The 24,867-nt window shown below is 34.8% G+C and overlaps 1 protein-coding gene across 10 annotated transcripts in view; it reads left to right on the top strand.

The window, feature by feature from the left end:
• The first annotated feature begins 5,311 nt into the window (after positions 1 to 5,311).
• X11Lbeta overlaps positions 5,312 to 24,867 on the top strand; it is a 414,506-nt gene continuing 394,950 nt past the window's right edge. For 6 of the 10 annotated variants that reach the window (XM_067785173.1, XM_067785174.1, XM_067785172.1 and 3 more), the window contains exons 1-3: positions 5,312 to 5,526; positions 16,116 to 16,885; positions 21,556 to 21,968. The gene's annotated coding sequence lies outside the window, so the exon portion shown is untranslated. Of the gene's footprint in view, positions 5,527 to 16,115; positions 16,886 to 21,354; positions 21,969 to 24,867 lie in introns of those variants that run through there. The other 4 variants (XM_067785166.1, XM_067785167.1, XM_067785169.1 and 1 more) reach the window with 4 other exon arrangements.

Raw genomic sequence — 24,867 nt, 5'->3', positions numbered from 1 at the left:
CTTTCGTCTAATTTTTAGGCGGAATTGGTTCTTTTTAAATTAGCTAGCATCACAAGCTTGGAGGGTGGGGCCGTGTGTAGAAGTCCACGAAAGTGGGGAAAGCTTCTGACCGCCGTTCACCTGGGAATGGCCAGAGCGATTCTTTTGCATGCGGTTCAAGCAGCTCACTACTGCCGGTCGCTTGCGGCCAAGTATCCTCTGGGTAGCCGCTAAACACCCGTTTAGCGGTGAGCTAATGTGAGAAGGCGACAACCTGGCTAGGCCACTCTGACATAATCGGTTTAAGGGCTAGCCGGGGGGAGATTTCATCGGCAGCGTCTGTACACCTCTAGGTGCGGCTGCAAGCGGGCGTCTGTCTTGGAGCAAGCGGCTCGCTATATAAACGTGCCAAGTAATATTTTCACCCCCGCTGAGCGGGTTGTGCGCTGGGCTTGGGACCCGCCACGTAAAACCATACTCCAATGAAATATAACAACAAGCCTCGGATAAATACACTCTCTATTGATGACGACCATGGCAAACGTTTGAAGGACAATGAATTGAGGGCATGCACCTGGAACGTCCGCTCCCTGAATGGGATTGGTGCAGATGCCCGGCTGGTTGATGTCCTCGTCAAAGCAAAATCTGACATCACCGCCATCCAAGAAATGCGTTGGACGAAGCAAGGAAGAAAGAAGATCAAAAATTGTGACATATATTGGAGTGGCCATGCGAATAAGCGCAGTTTCGGCGTCGGATTCGTGGTGGGAGAGAGACTTTGTCGCCAAGTGCTGGCGTTCACGCCTGTGGACGAGCGTCTCGCCGCTATTCGAATAAAAGCAAAATTTTTTAATATATCATTCATCTGCGTCCATGCGCCGACAGAGGAGAAAGACGATGAGGTGAAAGACACTTTTTATGAACAATTAGAACGCACATACGAGCGCTGCCCCCGTCATGATATAAAAGTCGTGCTTGGCGACTTTAACGCCAGGGTGGGCAAAGAAGGTATTTTTGGCCCTACAGTCGGAAAGTTCAGCCTACACAATGAAACTTCTCCTAACGGACTGAGGCTGATTGACTTTGCCGGTGCTCGAAACATGGTCATATCAAGCACGAGGTTCATGCATAAAAAGATACATCAAGCTACATGGCTGTCTCCTGATCGAAATACTCGCAATCAGATCGATCACGTTGTGATAGACGGACGGCATGCCTCCAGTGTTTTAGATGTGCGAACGATCCGAGGACCTAACATCGATTCGGACCATTATCTCGTTGCAGCCAAAATACGCACCCCCCTCAACGCGGCTAAAAACAAGGAACAAAAAACACAAGGAAAGCTAGACGTCGAAAAGCTTCAATCACAACAGTCTGCCAATGATTTCGCAACTCGACTCTCACACCTGCTCTCTGAGGGCACAACTCATCCTGAAGGAATACAGGAGCAGTGGGAGCATATCTCCAAAGCACTTCATACTGCCGCCGAGGAAAAAATTGGTTACCGGCGGCCACGAAAAAACAACTGGTATGATGAAGAATGCCGCGTTGCAACCGAAAGAAAAGACGCTGCCTACAGGGCTACGTTAAAAGCGAGCGCGACAAGAGGAGTGTGTGAACGCTATCGTGAGTTGAAAAGGGAAGCGAGACGGCTTTTCAGGAAGAAAAAAGCAGAAGCAGAAAGGCGTGAGTGCGAGGAGCTTGAGCTGCTAGCCACCAGGAATAACGCCCGAAAATTCTACCAAAAAATACGGCGACAGACGGAAGGTTTTAAGACCGGGGCAAACTCCTGTAGGAATGAAAACGGCGACCTTGTAACTGATGTCCAGAGAGTGCTTAGATTATGGAGGGAACACTTCTCTGCTCTCCTAAATGGAGGCAGCAATTCACCGCGCAGAGATGAAGAACCCGATCCCGCAATCGATGATGATGCAATATATGTCCCCCCGCCCGATTATGACGAAGTTAGAATAGCAATAACCAGATTGAAAAACAACAAGGCCGTGGGCGCTGATGGATTGCCTGCGTAGCTATTCAAGTTCGGCGGCGAGGAGTTGGTAAGGCGCATGCAGCAGCTTCTTAGCAAAATATGGGCGGACGAAAGCATGCCCGACGGTTGGAATCTAAGTGTTCTTTGCCCAGTCCACAAGAAGGGGGATACTGCAAAATGCACCAACTATCGTGGAATCAGCCTTCTTAATATCGCATATAAGGTCCTTTCAAGTGTATTGTGCGAAAGATTGAAGCCCACCGTGAACCGGCTGATTGGACCTTATCAGTGCGGCTTCAGACCTGGTAAACCTACCATCGACCAGATTTTCACAATGCGCCAAATCTTGGAAAAAACCCGTGAAAAGAGAATCGACACACATCATCTCTTCGTCGACTTTAAAGCCGCCTTCGACAGCACGAAAAGGAGCTGCCTATATGCCGCTATGTCTGAATTTGGTCTCCCCGCAAAACTTATACGGCTGTGCAAAATGACGTGAAGCAACACCATCAGCTCAGTCAGAATTGGGAAGGACCTCTCCGAGCCGTTCGAAACTAAACGAGGTTTCAGACAGGGTGACCCCCTATCGTGCGATTTCTTTAATTTGATGCTGGAGAAAATTATACTAGCTGCAGAACTTAACCGCACTGGAACAATATACTATAAAAGCGTGCAATTACTGGCATATGCTGATGACATTGATATCATCGGCCTAAACACCCGCGCTGTTAGTTCTGCTTACTCCAAGCTGGAAAAAGAAGCGGTAAAGATGGGTGTGATGGTGAATGAGGACAAAACGAAGTACCTGCTGTCATCGAGCAAAGAGTCAGCGCATATGCGCCTTGGCAACCACGCTACTGTTGGCAGCCATAATTTCGAAATAGTAAAAGACTTCGTTTATTTGGGAACCAGCATCAACATTAGCAACAACATCAGCACTGAAATCCAGCGAAGAATCAATCTTGCCAATAAATGCTACTTTGGACTAGGTAGGCAATTGAAAAGTAAAGTCCTCTCTCGGCGAACGAAAATCATACTCTACAAGTCACTTATCGTACCCGTCCTGCTATATGGGGCAGAAGCATGGACCATGACAACAGCAGATGAAGCGGCTTTGGGAGTGTTCGAGAGAAAAGTTCTTCGAAAGATTTATGGACTTCTACGCGTTGGCGATGGCGAGTACCGAAGAAGATTTAATGATGAGCTGTACGAGCTATACGCAGACATCAACATAGTCCAGCGAATTAAAACGCAGCGGCTGCGCTGGCTAGGCCATGTTATGCGAATGAAAGATGATGCTCCGGCCAAGAAAGTGTTTCTATCGGAACCCGCCTATGGAAGCAGAGGTAGAGGGCGGCCCCCACTCCGTTGGAAGGACCAGGTGGAAAACGATTTAACTCCCTTGGTGTGACCAATTGGCGCCGGTTGGCGGAGCGAAGGAGCGACTGGCGCGCCTTGTTGGACGGCCATAACCGTTTAGACGGTTAAGCGCCAATTAAGTAAGTAAGTAAGTAAGCATCACAAGCTTTCGTGCTCACGCCTATTGACCTGACGTTTCTTTTTCCTAAATAAAAGACCCCTCGCATCACTAAAATTTTTGTTTAAATCACTCCTTCCGCCTAAACGCAACTTGCTCCGCTATATTTTAAGGTCGCACATATTGAAATGACGATATCCTTAATATTTGGAGGCTTTGAAAAAAGCCACACTTCAGGTAGTTTCTGTCAGTAGACGCCAGTGCGCTACGGAAAATGTGGCCCGTAGGCTTACGGAGCTAAAAAAGGCAATATGTTTATGAAACACTTCTCGATGCTTTTTGTACAGAAGTACCACTTGTCAATGTTTATTTTCGACTTTTTTTAGATTGGCCTACAAAGACAACCATATATGACATGTTTACAAGCACTAAACGCAATGCTGAATCTTTATTAGCCAGGTAGGCAATGCGGCTTTGTTATACGGAATATAAGCTTGTGCATACGGGCACTCCAGCATTCTGACAATGTTTGATTTCATCCTTAGCAGGACAGACTACCCTGCACCGACTTCCACTTCTGTTGCCACATTCCACTCAAACTCTTCCAAGGGAGGAAGAACTAATGTCGGACAGCAGTCTGTTGAACCTGTTTCCGGCTAGATCCAGGCCTGACGAGATAAAAATTATATGGGTGCCAAGGCATAATGATATTCCTGGCAACTGTCAGGTTGATCTCTTGGCCCAGGCAGGCGCTGGAAAGCTGAATATGTATGCCAGTGGAGATAGCCATTAGCTTTGTATTCTGGGCAGGTGTGCCTCTAATTCGCTTGCAACAGCTCTTATATTGTGTCAAGTTTTTCTGGACCACTGTTGACTCCAAGCGCCCGAAGCTATTAGGGTTTACAAAAGCTAATCTATCCATGGTTATTGGAGTGCTCACAGAGTACTGTAAATTTGGTGCGATTTAATATACTGGACAGCTCAAGCTGTTTCAACTGTATGCGGGACAACGAGGTGGAATCATCTAGCCAGTCTATGCTCAGCTGTCGGGACGTATTTGACTCGTCGGGAAATTTTCAAGATCGACGGTCGCCATCAAATGTTTTTGGATCCTTTTGTGACTGTCGAATTACGATTTAATTAAGTGCTGTGTCAGTCGGGATAATTGCAATGATATGTTCGCCCTTTTAAAAGAACAACCAAAGCATTTTTTTCTGATCTGGTCTGCCATTTTTGTTAAAGGACCATAAGAAAAAAAAAACAAATTTTAACGTTTTCGAAGTTAGCCTCCAAAACATAAGCCATTCGAAAACGGACTGTTTGTTTGTTTTCTTGTTTTAATTGTTTCTTCCTAAGCTTACATGACAGGCCGAATGTCAGATCTGCGAAAAATATGACTTCTAATTTTATTTCCGTTTTTTTCTGAATAAATTAGAAAATGAAAAGAGTTAAAAATTTTGGGCCAAGTTTCGCGTTGTATTAGTGTTGTGCTTCTTCAAACTTTTGCGTCAGGAGTTGATGGGAGACCTTCAGTATTATAGGACGGCAAGCCTACTTTATCACCATGGTTGTCCTCGTGATTATTGACGTTTAATTTTCAAGTTTAAAGCAATTAGATAGTTAAAGCAAAATGACATCTGTCCAGGTTATAAGATTTGTTGTTTTTTATAAAAAGTATAAAAATATTGCAGTGTTCTTCAAATATCGTAAGTGCATTAGTATAATGTGCAGCAAAACACTCTGGCAACATCATGCAACTTGCCAAACTTTTAATTTCCACCAATTTTCCAACCCCCACACAAGCACTCATTTATTTCGCAGCAATTCCGTTACGCTCTTCAGCAATTCAGCGCAAACATTTTCCACACCAATTTCACTTGCTGCTCACTCACTCACTCACATATCCTGACACCAATGCAATGCTTTTGGAGTTTTTAGTCCTTCAGTGAACACGGAGCAGAAAAGTGTTTTAAGATAGTGCAAGAAGAAAGCGGAAACAGAAAATTTTAATTTCAACAAAGTTGAGCAAAAAAAAAAAAAAAAATGTGGAAATAATTTAATTATTAAAGTTCTATTAAATGTAATTAAATTATTATTTAAAGTTGCATAAACTTTTTGTTAATAAATATTTTATAGCATAAAAGTACTATCTCAATAAAGAAAAGAAGCATAAAATGTAAAAATTTAGTGTTACAAAACTAAAGCAAATAGTATGGGCAAATTTATTTTTTTTGTGTGAAAAAAAAAAAAAAAAAAAACAAATACAACTTAGTCATAACGCACTTGAATGACGTTGTCTTGTGCTGCTTCGTGGATTTTTTTTTCTTGTCGTTGTATATAATATTGAAAGTTCCTTCGGTTGTGCGCGCATGCTAAAACTTGTAACGTCGTGTTTTAGTTACTACCGTTACTTTGTATTAGTGTGTGTGCGTATATGTTTGTGTATGTGTGCGTGTGTGCCTTGATTTTTGTTTTTAGAATTTTTTTTCTTAATAATTTGTTAAATACTTTTTGGGGTGCCTTCTTGTCGCTTGTTGTTGGCTTATTTGAATCATAAATTTGTGTGTTATTTTTTTTACTTTATATGTGTTTGTTTGCTAATTATTATTACAAATTTTTAGTTGGCTTTTTATTTTTTGCTTGTTTTTTTCATCGACTTTTTTCTGTCGTCTCCATAGGTACCATACGCTTTTAGTATCCAGTTCGCGTATTCATACGCTTTAGTTCTTTCAATGTTCATACAAAGCAGGGAAGGGTTGTTGTTGTATAATCTGAGCAACACATATACAATTCTTTTATATCCGTGCTCATATACAGCAGCGCACAGAAAAATAGCAGTGGCAATTTTTCAAATTTTATATAAAAATAAAATGCTTCAAACTTTGTATGGAAAGAAATCTAAAACATTGTGTAAAATTAATACCAATTTTTGAAAGCCTATAACTTGTACTTTCCGGAACTAAAATTAGTTGGGCAACAAAACTGCATACTCCAAAAATTCAGAACACTTAAATTAATAATTACAAAACTCGTGGAAACTTCGGCAGCGATTTAGTTTAGCACCCCCCGAGTTCGGGGTTAAACTTGGTATCAAATGAAAGAGGGAGTTCTCCCGATCACAAATATATATACGTTAAAGTGCGCAGACTTATAGTTTACGAGTTATTTGATGTTAAAGTTTGCAAATTTAGCAAATTTCTATAGCACTCTCACTTACAATTTACACATCTTTCAAAACCTTTATGCTCATAAATATCTATATATATTGGCAACGATACACTTACATTTCATTTTAGTATATTTCACATATAATTCTTGCATTGTTTTTACTTAATTTAAATGTTTTTATACTCAGTTGAGCAGAGCTCACAGAGTATATTAAGTTTGATTGGATAACGGTTGGTTGTACATATATAAAGGAATCGAGATAGATATAGACTTCCATATATCAAAATAATCAGGATCCAAAAAAAATTTGATTGAGCCATGTCCGTCCGTCCGTCCGTCCGTTAACACGATAACTTGAGTAAATTTTGAGGTATCTTGATGAAATTTGGTATGTAGGTTCCTGAGCACTCATCTCAGATCGCTATTTAAAATGAACGATATCGGACTATAACCACGCCCACTTTTTCGATATCGAAAATTTCGAAAAACCGAAAAAATGCGATAATTCATTGCCAAAGGCGGTTAAAGCGATGAAACTTGGTAGATGGGTTGACGTTATGACGCAGAATAGAAAATTAGTAAGATTTTGAACAATGGGCGTGGCACCGCCCACTTTTACAAGAAGGTAATTTAAAAGTTTTGCAAGCTGTAATTTGGCAATAGTTGAAGATATCATGATGAAATTTGGCAGGAACGTTACTACTATTACTATATATGTGCTAGATAAAAATTAGCAAAATTGGATGAAGAACACGCCCACTTTTTAAAAAAAAAATTTTTTAAATTCAAATTTTAACTAAAAATTTAATATCTTTACTGTATATAAGTAAATTAAGTCAAAATTCAACTCCAGTAATGACATGATGCAACAAAATACAAAAATAAAAGAAAATTTCAAAATGGGCGTGGCTCCGCCCATTTTCATTTAGTGTGTCTAGAATACTTCTAATGCCATAAGTCGAACAAAAATTTACTAATCCTTTTGAAATTTGGTAGGAGCATAGATTCTATGACGTTAACTGTTCTCTGTGAAAATGGGCGAAATCGGTGTAAGCCACGCCCAGTTTTTATACACAGTCCACCGTCTGTCCTTCCGCTCGGCCGTTAACACAATAACTTGAGCAAAAACCGATATATCTTTACTAAACTTAGCCCACATACTTATCTGAACTCACTTTATCTTGGTATAAAAAATGGCCGAAATCCGACCATAACCACGCCCACTTTATCGATATCGAAAATTACGAAAAATTAAAAAAATGCCATAATTCTATACCAAATACGAAAAAAGGGATGAAACATGGTAACTGGATTGGTTTATTGACGCAAAATATAACTTTGGAAAAAACTTTGCAAAATGGGTGTGACACCTACCATATTAAGTAGAAGAAAATGAAAAAGTTCTACAGGGCGAAATCAACAGCCCTTGGAATCTTGGCAGGAATACTGTTAGTGTTATTGAATATATAAATAAATTAGCAGTACCCGACAGATGATTTTCTGGATCACCTGATCCACATTTGGTTGATATCGCGAGAACGCCTTCACATATACATCTAAGGGCCACTCGCTTTAAAAACCCTCATTAATACCTTTAATTTGATATCCATATCGTACAAACACATTCTAGAGTCAACCCTGGCCCACCCTAATGGCGATATCTCGAAAAGGCGTGCACCTATAGACCTAATGCCCACTCCCTCTTAAAATGCTCAGTAACACCTTTCGTTTGATACCCATATCGTAAAAACATTCTAGAGTCACCCCTGGCCCACCCTAATGGCGATATCTCGAAAAGGCGTCCAGCTATAGACCTAATGTCCACTCCCTCTTAAAATGCTCAGTAACACCTTTCCTTTGATACCCATATCGTACAAACATTCTAGAGTCACCCCTGGCCCACCCTAATGGCGATATCTCAAAAAGGCGTCCACCTATAGACCTAATTCCCACTCCCTCTTAAAATGCTCAGTAACACCTTTCGTTTGATACCCATATCGTACAAACATTCTAGAGTCACCCCTGGCCCACCCTAATGGCGATATCTCGAAAAGGCGTCCACCTATAGACCTAATGCCCACTCCCTCTTAAAATGCTCAGTAACACCTTTCGTTTGATACCCATATCGTACAAACACTCTAGAGTCACCCTTGGTCAACCTTTATGGCGATATCTCGAAAAGGCGTCCACCTATAGAACTGGGGAGTACTCCCTTTTAAAATACTCATTACCACCTTTCATTTGATACCCATATCGTACAAACACATTCTAGGGTCACCCTGGCCCACCCTAATGGCGATATCTCGAAAAGGCGCCCACCTATAGACCTAATGCCCACTTTCTCTTAAAATGCTCAGTAACACCTTTCGTTTGATACCCATATCGTACAAACATTCTGGAGTCACCCCTGGCCCACCCTAATGGCGATATCTCGAAAAGGCGTCCACCTATAGACCTAGTGCCCACTCCCTCTTAAAATGCTCAGTAACACCTTTCGTTTGATACCCATATCGTACAAACATTCTAGAGTCACCCTTGCTCCACCTTTATGGCGATATCTCGAAAAGGTGTCCACCTATAGAACTAAGGATTACTCCCTTTTAAAATACTCATTACCACCTTTCATTTGATACCCATATCGTACAAACACATTCTAGAGTCAGCCCTGGTCCACCTTTATGGCGATATCCCTAAATGGGGTCCATCCATAGAACTATGGCTTACTCTCTCTTAAAATACTCTTTAATACCTTCCATTTGATACACATGTCATACAACCACATTCCAGGGTTACCCTAGGTTCATTTTCCTACATGGTGATTTTCCTTATTTTGTCTCCATAGCTCTCAACTGAGTATGTAATGTTCGGTTACACCCGAACTTAGCCTTCCTTACTTGTTATTAAATAAATCGCGCTTTTGTAGCAACATTCACTTTTATGTATGTATATATTTTATCGATGACATTACAAAGCTGTGCTGCCACATCAACAAAGAAAAAACAAATTAAATATTAACGTGCCACCTTTTAGTTAATAAAGAAAAAGGAAAATATATATTTTTACTACTATGCGGAAGGACATCACCGTGGCGGTAGCCACGGTTATACCACACACCCGGACTTGGCATGGTGTAGCCCAGGGTTATTTTAAATAAGCGCGGCCGAAGGCCGCCTACGCGGAAAGGTGTTCTACGCAGAATTACTGTGCATGGCGCAGCCGTTGTTGGATCGGCTAACATAACAATAAACATAAGAGTTATAAGGTAATATCAGCTCGTTCACGAATGCAAAAAAGAGCTTTTTCCAATTTTTGGTAAATAAAGACTAGAAAAGTTAAAGATATATATACATCAGATGAAAGATATTTTTATAAGTTATTTTTCGATTCTGCAGTTGTTCCGTTTTTTAGATGTGGCAGCACAGCTTTGTAATGTCATCAATAAAATATATATATACATAAATGTGAATGTTGCTACAAAAGCGCGATTGATTTAATAAAAACTTTTATATTAAGTAAAAACAATGCAAGAATTATATGTGAAATATACTAAAATGAAATTTAAGTGTATCGTTGCCAATTTATATAGATATTTATGTGCATAAAGGTTTTGAAAGATGTGTAAATTGTAAGTGAAAGTGCTATAGAAATTTTCTAAATTTGCAAACTTTAACATCAAATAACTCGTAAACTATAAGTCTGCGCACTTTAACGTATATATATTTGTGATCGGGAGAACTCCCTCTTTCATTTGATACCAAGTTTAACCCCGAACTCGGGGGGTGCTATTCTAAAATTTTCCCGAAACTTCTGATATCGAAAGAAAAAATTTTATATATAAGAATACTTTTATTCAATAAATTACAAAAAAAAAAAAAAAAAAAAAAATTTGCACTGCTACTTTTTCTGTTTGCTGCTCTATATATGAATTTGAGTACACATTTTTATTGGTTTTCTTTTAAAATTTTTATTCAGTTCGAATAAGGGGCTATCCCATCTCAAATCATTTTCATTGAATCCTTTCAATTTTTTCGATTATGTTCTGATGAAATATTTTTTTAATTACTCTCCCAGGTTTTAAGTAAAGTTTTTGAATAGCTTTAACATAACTGAATTTGAGGCGTTTTCAATCCGTAAAATTCGAAAAGTATAACATTTTTACGCCCTAATGAAAAAAAATTTGAATTAAAAAAAAAAAAATATATCGTTAGCTTAATGTGAAAATGTGCTAAGTCACTTTTTACGAATTTTACAGGAGACGAAAAAAACTGAATAATTTTTGCAATAACCTTTTTTCAAAACTGTGAATGAGGATACCTTAGTTGCAATACTTTTGAGTGTAGAAGCTTTAAAAAAGATAAATAAAATCATGTATGCTAACACAGCAGCTATTTTATGACTTAGCACAATTTCCTCACTCAAAACAAATTTTTTCTCCTGACTTAGCACTTTTTATTCAATATGTTTCCCCATCACTCCTCCCCTTTAATGATTGATATATAACATTAAAAATATATATTTCACAAAAAATACTATTTATTTGTCAAACTATTTCTAACTATTGGCGGCCACTGTGGTGTGATAGTAGCGTGCTCCGCCTACCACACCGAATGCCCTGGGTTCACACCCCGGGCAAAGCAACATCAAAATAATATAAGGTTTTTCAATTAGAAGAAAATTTTTCTAAGCGGGGTCACCCTTCAACAGTGTTTGGCAAGCACTCCGAGTGTAATTCTGCCATGAAAAGCTCTCAGTGAAAACTCATCTGCCTCACAGATGCCATAAAGACAACTGCCACATACTTTATCTATAAACTAAATCTCTTAATCGTTGTCAAGAGAGTAAAGACTTGGGTGTAATTTTTGACTCCAAACTCTCTTTTTCTAGTCACATTGATTTCGCTGTTTCAAAATTTGTTGCACTGTTTGGGTTCAGTAGACGTAACACCAGGAACTTTAAGGACCCTATGACGTTGAAGGCACTTTATATATCCTTGGCCAGAAGTGGTATTGAATATTGCTCAATAAAATGGAATCCTTTCTATGAATCTAACTCCTATAAAACTGAGAAAGTTCCAAAAATTTTTACAAAATTGCTTTACGTATGCTTCACTGGCCAGACGGCTTCCCATCATATACCAGCAGTCACAAATTGCTTGGTCTTCAGGCTTTGCATGACAGAAGAACTTTTATCTCACTCATGCTTTGCTATAATGTAATAAAATTTAGCACGAACTGCTCTGATTTATCTACTTTGTTCATTCCATATATCCCACTGCGTGATCTTCGACATAATAGATTATTTAACGAAATAACGCATAAAACGAATTATGCTATGAATGAACCTATAACTAGGACTATACATCTAGCAAATTGATTCAGTCGTGTTATTAATTTTAATAACAGCTTATATAAGTTTAAGCATGAATTGTTTTCTATTTTTAACTAGTCTGTAAGAAAGCATGGAGTTATCGACATGTAAGAATTGAAGTAGATTATAGTCAGCGCAAAGCATTTATCATACACCAAAGGCATGCCTGATTTGGGTAAATCCAATTTCAAGGGGTTGTGTTCGCTACCCAATTGTGAAATCACTTAGCCGTGGCGAATCCTATTTCATTGACAGCCGAGGCTCTGGCGACCCCAAGTACCTCATGGAACTATGGGGTGGGGAGGGCGGGACGGCCTAGAAGGTTTAATGTGGTCATATAAATCGTTCCCGAGATGGTCGAGCTAGTAGTACCTTAATAGTGCTTTGTTACCGGAACGTATCGGATCTATATCCAGCAAAGGGCCATCAACATCGGTAACACTCCCCAAAGCCTTCGGGAAGTGTCTTTATCGTTAATACAACAACAACAACAAAGCATGTACTTTTAGACTGAATGTAATAAATAAATAAATAAATAAATAAAATACGCGCACAAAGAAATTACTAGTAATTCAGATTGATATTATTGACTGGTTGACTTAGCACATTTTTTTTAACAGCTGACGACTTAAATGTGCTCACAGCACGTAAAAATGAAAAATTTAAATATTTTTTTTTGTGATCGATGTATTTTGAATTCAGTTTTAAAACTGCATTAAAATACAATTTTTCAAAAAAAGTGACTTAGCACATTTTCACATTAAGCTAACGATATGTAACAAAAATTTGTTTTTAGGTGTAACTTAATTTTTATTTATACATATTTGGTTTAAAAATGTTAAACAAAATGGTAATGTTTTGTTATATGAATTTTTTTAATATTGAAATTTCTTCACATCGACATTTTGAATTAACTCCCTTTATCAGAATTTTATTCCAAAAACGCCTTATCTCAGAATTAAATTGAAAAACCGAATTCAAATAGAATTTTTTTCAAAAACGTTCAGGCTCCGTTCAAAATATATTTAATTTATGCATTTAAAGGACGTTTTTGAAATTAGTTCTCAAAAACATATATGCATACATACATATACATACGAGATAAACATTTTACTATAAAAACTGGTAAGAGAAAAAAAGGCACTTTAATATATAAAATATAAATGTTAAATTTTTTTAGTATTTTATTTTTTTTAATCAACATTTTTTTAAATTTATATTTTTAACATTTTCTCATTTTTAAATTTTAAAAGAAAAAATATTTTTTTCTGAAAATTGCTCAAATAAAAATTGAACATATTTTTTAGTACTTTCTTTTTATTTATGTTTTTATGAGTATTAACAATTTTTTTTAATTTTTTTTTTTAAATTTTGAAATTTTTAATTTAAAAGTTTTAGATGTATAAATAATTTTTTTTATAAAAATTGTGCAAATAAAAAGTCCGGAGATATACCTAAGATGAATATGAAGTATTTTTAAATTTCGATTTATGTTTTTGTAAGAATTAAACACTTTCTTAAATTATTAATTTTTTTATTTTGAATTGTTCGAATAAAAAGGGGCGATAATATATTAAATACAAATTATAATATTAGTTTGTTTATAAAATTATAAAACTTTCATTTTAATTTTCAAAATCTTAAAATTTTAAATCTTTTAATATTTTTTTAATGAATGATTGGCACTGTGACATATTTTCCAAAAATGTTAAACTTTTGTTAATATTTTCTTTTTAGTTTGAAAAAGTTTGAATTTAAAAATGTTAATATTTTCTATTTAAAGTTTTAATTTATAAATAATTTTTTATGAAAATTTCCCACATGAAATTGCACGGTAATAAATTAAGTATACATTTAAAATAAGTTTTAGTAATCGAATAAAAGGTGTTTACAAATGTTTTACTTTTAAAATTTTGCAATTTTTTGTTTTGAATTTTTTAACATATAAATTATTTTTTTTTATAAAAACAGCTAAATAAAGAGGCACGATAATATATTAAATATAGATATATTTTACTTATGTTTTTGTTAGAGTTAAAAAACATTTATTTAGTTTTTAGTTTAAAAATTTTGAAACTTTATTTAAAATTTTTAAATTTGTAAATAATTTTTTGCTTAAATAAAAGGGCACAGTAATGCATTAAATCTAAATGTTAAATATGTTTTTAGTATTTTCTTTTTTTCTAATTTTTTAGTTTTCAAATTTTTATTATATTTTTCTAATTTTATATTTTTTTTTTGTGAAACATACTTACATATAAAGGTACGGTAATATATTAAATATAAATGTTAAATATTTTAGTTTATTTATATTTTTATTATTATTTGTTATTAAATTTTTAATTATAATTATTTAAAATTTTTAGTTTAATAACTCATTTTTTTATGAAAATTGCTTAAATAAAAAGTTATCGTATATCTTAATATTCTTTTTGTTTAAGTTTTTATTAGTAGTACATTTTTTAATTGTTATTAACTTATAGAAAGAAATATAATTGGAATTTTTTACTTTAAATCTTTCAATATACAAATAATTTTTTTTTATGAATACTGCTAAAAAAACAAAAACAAAGAAATTGACACAAGCGTAAAAATTAGATTACCCTAAAATATTGCATATTTTGTTGTTGCTAATTTTCGTTACTTGCTGAGCGACGCAATATCCTTAATCTTAAAAATTTCAGCTACGACTGATGAATGAACAAACACATTTCGAATTAGCGAAACTGATTTGTCGAAATATTTTTAGTTGAATGTTGCTCTTCAGACTTTTTGTTTTTATAACGCAGATTTTGAGAAAAGTTTCTTATTTTTGGCGTGATGTTAATATTTCTTTCTATTTTATTTCCATTTCGAACTAACGTTGGGGATTGAGTCCTCAAAATTCGAACTTGTAGCCAAGGCTTTAATTTAAAAGCGAAATAAATATGCGTAAAATTTATAATTATTCATATCGGAAAATAAATAAAAAATATATTTTCCAAATAACTGAATATTAAATAAATAAATATATTTTTTGATCCAGTACCTTTTCGAAAAAATGTGTGTATTTTTTTCCTGCAATATGTTGAGCGAGGTTTAGAAAGAAGGAAGGCTTTCGATCTCTCTTCTATTGCCACGCTACGGGAACGCTTTGCTACATTACACAATTTGAGCCTCTATGTCACAGTGCTCTTCAGCGAGCGATGGGTTACTAAAAAAATTAAACCAACATGAAAATACATAGTTCGAATTTCGAAAATTTTTCAAAGTAATATTTTTTTTGTATGTAAATTGAAATTCAAAATAATAAAAACTTGTTTGCCATTAGAAGTTCCTGATTCAAGTATTACAAAAATTCTTGATCTTCGAAAAAGTTTTGACGGTTCATTTCACAAATTTTTAGCTAGCTATAACTCCAGAAATAATACGAAACCCGAAAAATTCAATTTCATGTATTTGTTTTATCAGTTTAAAAACCTTTACATCAAGTTTCACTAAAAAGCGTGACAATCGAAAAAGTGTTCGCCTAGCTTTGTTTCTAAATTTTTTTTTAAATTTCGAAAGATTTTTACATTAATATTTTTGGTTTATCTTTGGAAACGACTATACAAAGTTTCACACAAATACTTGAACTTCGAAAAGGTATTTGCTATAATTTCAAAAATAATAATGGTTAAATACATGCTTTTGCTTTATATTTGTGAACTAATACAGAAAAATCTCACAAATTTTCTGTACTTTCGAAAATTTGTTCGAAATAAATTCGAACTTCGAAAAATTGCTAAAAAGTATGTATTTTTAAAACATATATAGATTATGTATTTATACGGCTGTTTAATGATATTGACTGAAACATGCCTACTTATTCTGACATTCAAACATTTCTCACTAGATTAAGCCTACACCTAGTTTAAATTCAACTGCTACACATTCGATTTTTGTTGTCTTTCTTTTTTTTTTTTTTTTTGTTTCTTCTGTTGTTATTGCTGTCGTTGATGTAGATGATGTCGTCATATCAATATTTTTCTTTTTCTATTTTTTTTGTGTTCCGAATGTCATTCGTCTTCGGCACGAATGTCGTCATCTATGCAACGAGAAGTGCAAAATGAAAAACAAAACAAAAATAATAAAAAAAATCTATTTCACACTCAGGGTGTCGTAGTAATTTACTGTAAAATCGATTAGCCAATTAAAACAAATATCAATAAAAGTACATAATCAAAAAAGTTGCAAAGTAAAACTTTTTGTTGTTTTGAAAACTGCATAACGAAATTGTGCAATCAATAACGGACGCGCCTACAAATATACTACACAAAATCGAAGAAAACATTACAAAAACCGGAAGTAGTGATTGTATGTGAGCTAACGCTTGAATTGTGCGCTGGTGTAGTGCTTTAGTAGCAAATAGTGTTTGTGTGATAATGTTAATCAGCGCAGCGCCTCCAATTAGTACCACAAAGAAACAGCAAATATCAAAGTGAAATCCGGAAAATACAACCACAAACAAACACAACCAACAGTCAACTCTAATCACAGCTAACTTTTGCGTTATTAAGTAGGTGTGTGTGTGTGTGTGTGTGTGCGTGATTAAAGGAAAACCACTACCGCGCTTATATTTGACTCTTAAAATTTTGTATTTCGCATTTGGTGCTTTTTCGTGCTATTACGCTGGCGTATCTATTTCCGCTTCCGCAAGCTAGCAAATCAAACACGCACGCAGTTCTCATTTATATATATGTATACAAATCTACAGAAATATTGTATGTAAATATATACGCGTCTAGTTAAGTGTACACACATTTGAGTATTTGAAACAACAACAACATTAACTAAATCGCAGCTTACAAATTTGACTGACTTGTGTGACACCGCCGTTAATGCACTGAAAACACGCAAAATGTGTCAAATCAATCAATTAAAATGTGAGCGCTATATAAATAAAAAATAAATTTTTTATCAACTACATGTCATAGTCGTTATATTCTTACATAGTAAATTAATACGTTTTGTTATTCCACCCCTCTCCCGTTCTCACGTTACTCGTAGTGTCGTTCGTTGTTCATAAAAGTGTTTTTAGAATTATTTTTGCTATTTCCTGTTAATCCTCCAAAATACTTACTTAATGAATAGTTGTACTCACTTATTTTATTAATAGAAAAAAATTGAAAAACTTCACTTCCTTTCACATATTTTCTCTGTTATAATTACTGTTATTTGTTTTTATGCATAAAAGTTCTGACTAAGTAACATGCAAATAGAAAGTATTTTACAAGTCAAACCTTTCGTGTAAGGTAAGTTAAGTAATTGAGTATCACATGCATACATTTATTAGGGCATCCATTATTTTCAATATTAAATGGACCTTAATTAAAAAGCTTCGTTGCGATGTTATCGAAAAAGCGGGTTTTTGTCCTTGCAAATACCATTTTTGGAAGCTTTGTTATTTTAAATCTGATTTTTAAAATTGATTTTTGTCATTTATTATATTGGTCCTTAGAAACTTAATATTTCCTCGTGATGTCCTTTCGGGCTCTGAATTCGTTTTCAGTACGAGTTGCGGCGCCCTAAGGTATGTTTCTCCTTTCACAAAGTTATAAAAATATAACTACTGAGATAGATTCCTATAGAGAAACGAACAGAAAAATAGTGGAAATTTGTATCAAATTTCCTACATTAAAACTGCGTGACGTTATGTCCTCTAAGCTCAGAATCTCACGGAACTTTGAAGTGTACATTGTGGAGAGGACCCACTGGGAACAGGGAGGTTAGGTTAGGTTGAACTGGCCCGTCCATGTGGACCTCACATAGGCTGATTGAACCCGTAGTGTTACCAGAAGTTTGTTTTAACGACCAAACTGAAAAAACATATCAAAAACCAGGACCTATGTTATAAAATAACTCCGTCCTCTTGGCAAATACTAGAAGCTTCTTAGGACTTAAGCCACTTGCTGCTTCTAGATCTGACAGCTGTATAACTCCTAATAGCTGGAGTCTTAGCCTGGCGAGTGCAGTGCACGAGCACAGAATGTGCTCGATCATTCCTCCTCCAACCCGCACTGACCAAACCTAATTTAAAGGCATGTAACGCCAGAAGGCAGTGTCCAGTCGGAAAACCCATCATGGGTCTACAGTCCTCTCTTTTTAATGATAGAAGCAACTGTGTTAGTCTAAGGTTGTAAGACCTACTCATAATCTTCGACACTTTACAGCCCCGCGCTTGAACCCACGCCTTTCCCGCTTGGTCGATCATGTGCACCTCTCGCCTTCGCTTAATCTTGCCCAGTCTAATTGGGACGTCTACGGAGCAAGCTTCAAGGGATGCGCCCTTTTTAGCTAGTTCGTCCGCTTTTTCATTACCATCTATTCCCATATGCCCTGGGACCCAATATTGATTTATGCTTCTCCCTGTCCCGATTCTCTCCAGAGACTGCTTACACTCTAACACGCATTTAGATGCTGTGCTATGCGAGATTATTGCCTTAGTTGCTGCTTAACTGTCAATATAAAAGTTAACACGGCTGCAGCTTAAGCTATTCTCTTCCAGGGTTTCTACTGCTTTGGTTACGGCTAATATTTCCGCTTGGAAAACGCCGAACTTCAAGAAATCGATACCAATGGGATGCTACACCACCATATTTCAGGCGGAAATCCATGCAATAGAAGTCTGCGGTAGAGGATGTCTGCGGAGAGGCTCATCCACAAAGAGCATCTCCATTATGTCGCACAGCCAGGCGGCTCTGCGTGCCCTACACAGTTACATCTAAGCCAGTGAATGACTGCATTGAAATCCTTAATAACCTGGGAGCCAAAAACAAGGTTTTGTTAGGATGGGTTCCGGATATCAGGGACATGAAGGTAATGAATATGTTGGGTACTGTAGCAACATTCTATGGTCCAGGGAACTTTTGTGAACTCACAAAAGCACACACCAGGGAAACCGTAATTAACGGGGAAACAAAACAATTCAGACGTCACTGGATTGACTGTGCAGAGCAAAGACAGGCCAAACTGTTTATACTTACGCCAACGAAAGTATCACTCAAATTCATTAATATAAGCATGAAGGACCTAAGAATTATCACTGGGTACTATACGGGACACTGTGGTTTACGATATCACCTAATTAAGTTAAATCTATCCAATACTCAAATTTGTCGTTTCCGTGAGCTGGAGGATGAAACGCCGGTTCACATTCTCTGCGTATGCATCGCCCTGGGAAGGTAGACACTCTCACATCTAGGTGGTGTGACTCTTAATCCCTATGTGATATGGAGTAAAAAGCCTGAAGAGGTACTTAGATACATCAAAAGCTTTCACATATAAAATTAGGCTCAAACGTCATGTACAAAGTTCGCAGTGTTTTCAGGCCTAATAATAATATCAAATTCCGTCAATTAATTCTTTTTTTTTTATTTTCGTTACGTAAATAAAAAACTTTTATAAATTTTGTAATTGAAACTATGCAAAGGAATCTTAAAAAGTTTTCGAAAAAATTCTAAAGTTTGAAAAAATTTTACGAAAATTTCGAACTTTTTATTTGGAGTCGTTCGAATATTTCTGAGTATGCAGTTTTGTAGCCCAATCAATTTTGTTTTGGCAATGTACAAGTAATAGGTCTAAGAAAATATGCATTGATTTTTCTCAATTTTTCTTCCCAAAAAAAAAAAAATATTCACACATTGTTTGGAGAAAAATCAGAAACACTGAAAATGTGAAAAAAAATTGTCAAAAAAAGTTGTGAAGCTAAAATTGATCAGGCAACAAAACTGCATAAACAATAAAATTTTGAGAGCTCAAATAAAGTAGTCGAAACTTTTGTAAAATCTTAGAATTTATTCGAACACTTTATAAATTTGTTTTGTATAGTTTCAGTTACAAAATTCATAGAAGTGTTTGCTTAAAATATTGAAAATAAAAAAAGAAGAATTTAATTGGCGAAATTTGATAAAAATTGGCACTGCTATTTTTTTGTTCGCTGGTGTATATCAAAATTATTATTTTCGTGTAAGCAGCTGTATGTGCGCATAAATTTAAGTTCTATGTTAAAGAATCTATAAAGGAGTAGCAAAATTGTTCCGCCTACAACAGAAACTTGGCCATAAATCATTGACAGAATTTTCTTTATATGCTCGAGGCGGTGTCCATAATTCTTTTCATATCGCTAAGCCACGTATAAGCTGTGCGCCATTTCATTTATTTTACTTATATAATCAATAACGGAATTAGGGGAGGTCAAATGCATATACGTATAAGTAAATGTATACATACAAACACACATACATGTAAAATACTTAAATTTGTTAGTCATTAATTGCATGTTTAAATGTAAATTTTAAATTTGAAAAATATTTAATGCAAATAAATGTTGGATAATTATAGAACTATATGTGACCCGGTCTATGAAAAGGTGGTTTATGACTCAAAAAAATTTGTTCCACTTTTTTCTGGTTTCGATAGTTTTTGAGACGCTCTCTCGCGTGGTGAAAACTAGAAAATCCTAACTTGCTTAGAAGTGTACTAAAAATGTAGAGAAAGAAGAGCACAAATGAAAGAAGATGAAGCATTGGGTTCCTTCGATGCCGCTTTGGTGGTTGGTGAAGCATCCTCAGATTTTTTTGATAGCATTTTTTTCGATGGCAATGGAGCCAAAATATCGGTCCGAAACTGGTTTTTGCTTTGCCTTTTGGGCATGACTGTTTATAATGCAAAAGGAAAACTACTAAGAAACTGAAGAAATGCATTATTTATCTTTAACAGCTGTTTCTCGCAATTTCTTTTTTGAGTCATAAGCCACCTTTTCATAGACCGAATCACATATATTAATTAATACAAAAATAAATAAAAGATTTGTAATATAAATACGTCAATACCAATCATGAAATAAAAATAAAGTTTAGTTTGGCATGAAATACTCGTTCCTGAAAATAGTTGTTGGAACAAAATTGAAAATAAAAACAAAGCTCGCTCTTTTGGCTTTCATGTATTAGACTGGATCGATTTATTAACAGATATCGCGCCATCGATTTTTCGATAGGATTTGGGCTCAGGAAAAAAAGTTCCACTACGCATACCCAAAATAATAATTTTTGAGCCTTCGAAATTTGACTTTAATTTTTAAAGTTTTTTTCATGACCTGCTAAAAAAATTTTGATTTGATTGTAAAATTTTCATGCATAAAAAACATATTTTTTTTTTTTTAAAAAGTGTTATCGACAACGTTTTTAGTGGACATTTTTGGGTCGGACAGGCTATACATGAAAATTTTACAATCAAATGAAAATTTTTTAGTAGGTCATGAAAAAACTTAAAAATCAAAGTCGACAAATGTCAAAAAAATTAAATTTCGCAGGCTCCAAAATTATTTTTTGGGTATGCTTAGTGGAACTTTTTTTCCTGAGCCCAAATCCAATCGAAAAATCGATGGCGCGATATTGTTAACTTTCGTCCTTACAAATCGACCCACCCTAATATGTTTATTTACACATTATAACAGAGAAAATATAAATTTCTATTTAAAAAAAAAATTCTGTATTTATGTTCTATTTAAATTCATGTTAACAAAAGTTTAAGTAGAATTTCACTTTATTTTCAGTCGTTTTGTCCACTTTCTATGATTGAATTGCAGTTGTAGTTCTGTTACTTACATATGTATGTGTTAATCACTACAAAAAAAATAAAAAACGAACTAAACCAAAATAATCTTAAAAAAACAATTAATTTATACATAATTAATAATACGTGTTGTTAATTGAATTGCTCGAAAAAAAAATAGATTTAATAAAAAAATTAAAAAAAAATCGTTCGTTTGTTCGTTCGTTGATTTGTTCACACTACTGACAAATCTTTAATCCTAATTCTATTATATTACATTCTCTTCTTGTTCTTCTAACTACTCGTTTAATTCGAATTCCAAATACATAATACAAAAAAAAAAAAAAAACATGTAACAACAACAACACATACACAAATATCATACACAGAAACAAATTCAATTGATTAATTAAGGTAAGTGAATTAAATGTATATATTATAATTATATTTAATTTGTTATGTTATGTTACGATGTAATTAAAATCTTATTCATTCATTATTATTGTATTATATTTGACGAATTTACTCTAATTGAGATGTAATTAAAGCGAAGCCAGGAGTTAATTATCTTGCAATCTCGCTTGACGTTTCAATAACGACATATTTAAAAACTGTTTGAAGAGCACTCCATTCCAGAACTGATTTTCAAAATGCCCTCTTTCAACTTAAAAATGCATTGCACGCAACATTTCTATCAAAATATTTTTCCTAGTTTGTGAAGAGAAGGAAGACTAGAATATTAAATTTCGCTGGGAAATGCTTAACTGCTGGAAATTCAAATGGTTTGCACTGCGAACCAAAATTTCGCTGATAAATTAAGTGGTAGCATTCTTCGAAATACGTATATCTATTATACTCTTACAAAAGCACAAACTTATATGAATAAATTATATTTAACTTTTTACTTCTATGTAAATCGGGTACATTTTAAAACCGGGTAATTTTTTAAACCAGGATTTTTTTTTTGAACCGTATACTTTTTTAGAGCTAGGTTCTTTTTTGAAATGGGTATTTTTTAGAGTTGGGTATCTATTTGAACTGGATAACTCATAATGATCGGGTACTTTTATATAACCGGGTACTTTTTTTTAGAACTAGCTATTGTTTAGATCCGTGTATTTTTTAACCAGTCACTTCTTGGAACTGGATGCTTTTGAAACCGTGTACATTTTTTAAGCCGTGTATTTTTTTTAACCGGGCATTTTTGGCACAAGTTTTTTAACCAGGGTATATTTTTGAACATATTACTTTTTTAGAACCGGGTACTTTTTTCATATGAACACTTTTTAAGGGATGGGTACATATATACAACTGACGTTTTTTTTTACAGCGGGTACTTTTTAGAACCGATTGCTTTTAAGAACCTGATACTTTTTTAGAGGCGGATACACCGCGGAAAACCGTGTTAATTTTAGAACCGTACAGACTTTTTGGTTCATTGGAAATATAAGTTTATATAAAGAATTATTTTAAACTTAGTACTTTGATGTGAACCGGGTACTTTTTAAAACCCGGATACTTTTTAAGCCACTACTTTTTAACCGCACACTTTTTTAGTACCACGTCCTTTTTAAAATTGGTACTTTTTTAGGGTACCTTTTTGATCAGAATACAGGATATTGGTTGGGCACTTTTTTAGAACCGAATACTTTTTTTAGAAGTGGGCATTTTTTTAAAGAAGGGTATTTCTTGTATCGAGCACTTTTTTCAACCGGATGCTTTTGAAAACAGGAAATTTTTTAAACTGTGTATTTTTTGTTTCAACCGGGCACTTTTTTGAACAGAGTACTTTTTCAGAACCGGATACTTTTTGGATATGGGAACTTTTTTAAGAGATAGGTACTTTTTTAATCGGATACTTTCTTAAAATTGGGTACATATATACAACCGGTACTGTTTTTTAGAACCAAGTATTTTTTAGAGCTGAATATTTTTTTGAGCCGGACAATTTTTAGAACTGATTACTTTTTAGAGGCGGATTCATTATCGAAACCGGGTACAGGTTTGATAATTTGATTGAAGAAGCTATAAATTGTGTTGGCAGCCCCTTAAAAGGATTACGGTACACAACCGCTTGAATCAAATTAGCATTCGTCGCCTCTTACGACAGGTCATCCTACGAGTCAATGAACAAGAAACAAAATAAGGGAGTTGAGAATTTTGTGTATTTGACGTTGCAAACGTTACGCAACAAATATAAGGTACAAATCGTGAGAAACTTTTCTAACAAAACACTGTTCGATGGAACATTTTTTCACGTAATTTTATAATTTTCAAGCTTTTTATGGGGCTAAGTCGAAAATCTCGATTATTGAAGTTATGTACTCTAGTAAGTCCTTCATTCAATGCCGACCGCTCGGCCGACTGAACCCTTAGTCAAAGCTTAAAAGTCTTCGTATTACTCTATAGTACATACCGAGGCTTATACTCGTATGCCTATATAAATCCCATTAAGCACCACAGAAATGTTGCTGAACCAGCTGATAAATTTTGGAATATAAGCAAATTTTGCAATAAAATTTCATTTATGACATTAAAGAAAAAACCAAAGAAAATATTCATAAAATTGTTTGTAAAATGTTTGTAAAAAAATTATGTAATTTTCTCAAAGGATATTTTACGCTAGCGAAAACAATTGCAAATATAGATGTGTGTGCTATCTATGCATGCATATGTTTATGCGCAGAGCTTAATTTTATGTATGCACATATATACAAAGCAAAAGCTCATGGAAACTCTCAGCAATACATATATAATAGCATGTATGTATGTGTGTATGTGTTCAATAGTCAAGAATCTATAAATAATTTAGCTACCCACATGCGAATATAATTGTATATATAAACAAGTACTATTTATATTTATGCGTAAGTACATGCTGACACAGCGCTGGATGGAATATAAACTTATCTTGGCTGCAATTTCAAAAACGTCCTCTTTCAGATTTTTATTAATTAACGTCCTATTTCAAAACTGATTTTGAGCGGAGATAGTGCGTTTATGATATAAATTTTTAGATAGGTCGTTTTTCCACCAAATTCTGATAGAGGATGTTTTCAAACGCGCAGCCGAGTTAGGGTGATATTGCACTTATAGCGATATCAATAGTAAAAAAAAGTTGTTAGAATAGATTCTATATTTTTGAGAACGTATATGTCGAATCTGGCGGTCTCTGCGCTGTTGGCTGTCCGAGTTTATGAATTTATTATCGCCGCTTACATGATTTTCTAATTAGAATTTACAGGCCTAGCATTGAAAGATGCTACTCGAGTTTAGAAGATGGATGAAGATTGAGACTTTGAGCTGTTGGAAA

Source organism: Eurosta solidaginis, chromosome 4, assembly GCF_040869045.1.
Source record: "Eurosta solidaginis isolate ZX-2024a chromosome 4, ASM4086904v1, whole genome shotgun sequence".
Lineage (NCBI taxonomy): Eukaryota > Metazoa > Arthropoda > Insecta > Diptera > Tephritidae > Eurosta > Eurosta solidaginis.
This window is presented reverse-complemented; position numbering and strand designations above follow the sequence as displayed.